This window comes from Mandrillus leucophaeus, unplaced genomic scaffold (genome assembly GCF_000951045.1).
Source record: "Mandrillus leucophaeus isolate KB7577 unplaced genomic scaffold, Mleu.le_1.0 Scaffold785, whole genome shotgun sequence".
In the NCBI taxonomy this organism is placed as follows: Eukaryota; Metazoa; Chordata; class Mammalia; order Primates; family Cercopithecidae; genus Mandrillus; species Mandrillus leucophaeus.
Genome location: NW_012108530.1, coordinates 463,989 through 466,784, shown reverse-complemented (window position 1 = coordinate 466,784; position 2,796 = coordinate 463,989). Strand labels below are relative to the sequence as shown.

General features: G+C 44.7%; 1 pseudogene across 1 annotated transcript; it reads right to left on the bottom strand.

The window, feature by feature from the left end:
* Positions 1-1,405: 1,405 nt before the first annotated feature.
* LOC105529829 lies at positions 1,406-2,182 on the bottom strand (annotated as a pseudogene). The gene has a single exon (XR_001004567.1). The product of XR_001004567.1 is annotated as a 40S ribosomal protein S10 pseudogene (transcript).
* Positions 2,183-2,796: the final 614 nt, after the last annotated feature.

Below are 2,796 nucleotides of genomic sequence, written 5' to 3'. Positions count from 1 at the left end.
AGGATCCAGTTTCAGCTTTTTACTTATGGCTAGCCAATTTTCCCAGCACCATTTATTAAATAGGGAATCCTTTCCCCACTTCTTGTTTTTCTCAGGTTTGCCAAAGATCAGATGGCTGTGTAGTTTCTGTTTTTAACCCTTCTTCAAATTTGTCATTGCCTTTATCAATGGCTTGTTCCTTCTTGCATGTTCATGTTAAATTCAGAGCATAGCAAGATTTGTCAATTTATATTTGCCCACAGTTGATCCTTACATAGGGATATGTCACACCATGGGGCTTGAGCCTGCCAAATGTACCCAAAACTTGAATGACTTTCAACTATAACAAATTTACTTTTGAAACAATCATGTATAGTCATGTCCGCTTATGTCAGGGCCAGCTGTAGAGCTTAAAGTTCCCTGAATTAACTTCCAAGTAGAATGCCATCATTTTTCTTAAGGGTTAAGCAATAAAATGTGCTAATTAAAAATGTTCATATACATGTTTAAAGCTCAAACATGACTGTGGCAACTGTTTAGAACTTAGACCAATAGAAAATTTGTTTTTGTTTTCTTCCTTGGGGAAGAGTATTCCATCACTGATGTTGTTCAGAATTCCTGCTGCATAGTGATAATAAAAGGCAGCCTGAATATTAGTCTGAATGTTTTATTATTGTTGGTCTGTACCTGGGGCACATTCCACGAATCCTTGGTGCACTGTGGTGAAAGAGACAGAGAGTAATGAGGGGTGCTATGTGTGCAGGGTGCCCAGACGCGGTGTCTCTGATGAGGTAATGTTTGAACAGAGACCTGAAGGGACAGAGGGAAAGAACCATGAATGTACCTGGAGAGAATGATTCCAGCAAGCACAAAGGTTCTGCCTCCAGAATGTGGGTGGTGTGTTTGAGGAACAGCAAGAATCCCTGTGACTGGAGTAGGACTGAGAAGGATATAGGAGGAGGTTAGAGAAGTAACAAGTTAGGTCAGGCATGGTGGCTCATGCCTGTAATTCCAGCATGTTGGGAGGCCATGGCAGGAGAACCACTTGAGGCCAGGAGTTTGAGACCAGCTTGGGCAATGAAGCAAGACCTTGTCTTTACAAAAAGAGAAAAAGATAATGTTAGCCGGGTATAGTGGCGTGTGCCTGTAGATGGAGTGGGAAGACATGAATGTCTGAGCCATGTGGCACCTGTTCCCATCACATTCCTTCACGCTGGGTGATGCAGGCTCTGGCCTGGTGAAGTTACATTGGATGTCTAGTTGGAAAACCTTGTTCAAGCCAAGTATTTCCTACTTAATAGACTTCATTCTCCAATGTGGAAAATGAGGATAATATAACTTATCTCACGGGGCTATCATGCTTATTAAATGAGATAATGTTTATGGGAGTGCTTTGTAATCTGTGAAGCATCCTGTTAAGGCGTACTCTTTTTTTTTTTTTTTTGGCTGTAAGTTTATTCAATGCAAAAGAATCCTCTCCAATTTTACTGAGGTGGCTGACCACGTCCACGACCAAATCCATCTCTAAACTGGAATTCGGTTGCTGACCCAGCCCCAGCCTCGGCCTTCTTGTCGGCACCAGGTGGCACAGCACTCCATTTGTAGGTATCTCTGTCGGCTTCCCCTCTTGTGAGTCTGGCAGGTTGCTCACCCTCCAGACCTTTAGGGCAAGGCCTGTCAGCCTCTGGATGGCTACAGTGTAGGGTGGCAGGCACAATCTCCAGGGGCAGATGAAGGTAATCACGGAGATACTGGATACCCTCATTGGTAAGGTACCAGTAGAAATGTCTCCAGGCAAACTGTTCCTTCACGTAGCTTCGGGAGTTGAGCGACTGCATGGCCTTCATGACATGAAGATTGGGCACATTCTTGTCTGCCAGCTCTGGGTGCTTAGGCATGTGGACATCCTTCTTGGCCACCATGACTCCCCCCTTAAAAAGGAGTTCATAAATGGCAATCCGGTTCTTCTTAGGCATCAACATCTGGCAGGTCTCCGCCATGCACTGGCTTCATCCTCCCCCTCTCCCTCGGACAAGCTTCACCTACCAGCGGCCCCCTACCCCATAAAATTAGCCTCCAGCCCGTGTTGCTAATCAGAAATGGGTGTGTGGGGAGTGGGAGAGAGCCCCCCTGCCAGTATCCTGGGGAGCAGCAGCCGCTAAGGCGGCAGGATGGCCCAGATGGGAGCCGATGGAACTCGAACTCCCGTTAAGGCGTACTCTTATTATTGTTGCTATTGTAGTTGAGGAAAAACAGTCTTCTACCCTCTTAGATCTGTGGCTGGCCTAAGAACGAAACTGACATAAGACAGATTAACAGGAGAAAAGCATACAGGCTTCATATTTTCACATTTACACAGGAGTCTTTAAAAAGAAAATAACAGCCCAAAGAAGCTGTTAGGCCCAAAAGCTTACATACCTTTTCACACAAAGAATGACAAATTGTGGGGATATGACAAGGCAAGGGGCTTGAACGTGGGGCAGTAAACTGTGGGACAGGGACTAGGAAATGTATGGGAGCAACTAATGCAAGATACGGATTATTTTAGTAAGTTTGTTTGTGCATGTCCATTTCTGTGTTGATTCTAAGTCTCTGACAAATTTGATCACCTGCTTTTAGGTGGAAAGGAGGGCAGAGATCCTTTTCTGCATCTGCTGTTTCTCAATTTCCTTTAGCTCAAAATAATCAATATGCCAAAGCAGCATATTTTGGGGTGGCATATTCTGAATTCCTTCAGTATTATGAGAGGTTGATGTTTAAGTGCTCAAGAATCAGGAAAACCTGAGACATTCAAGAGGAGTGCCCTGGATCCTGCAG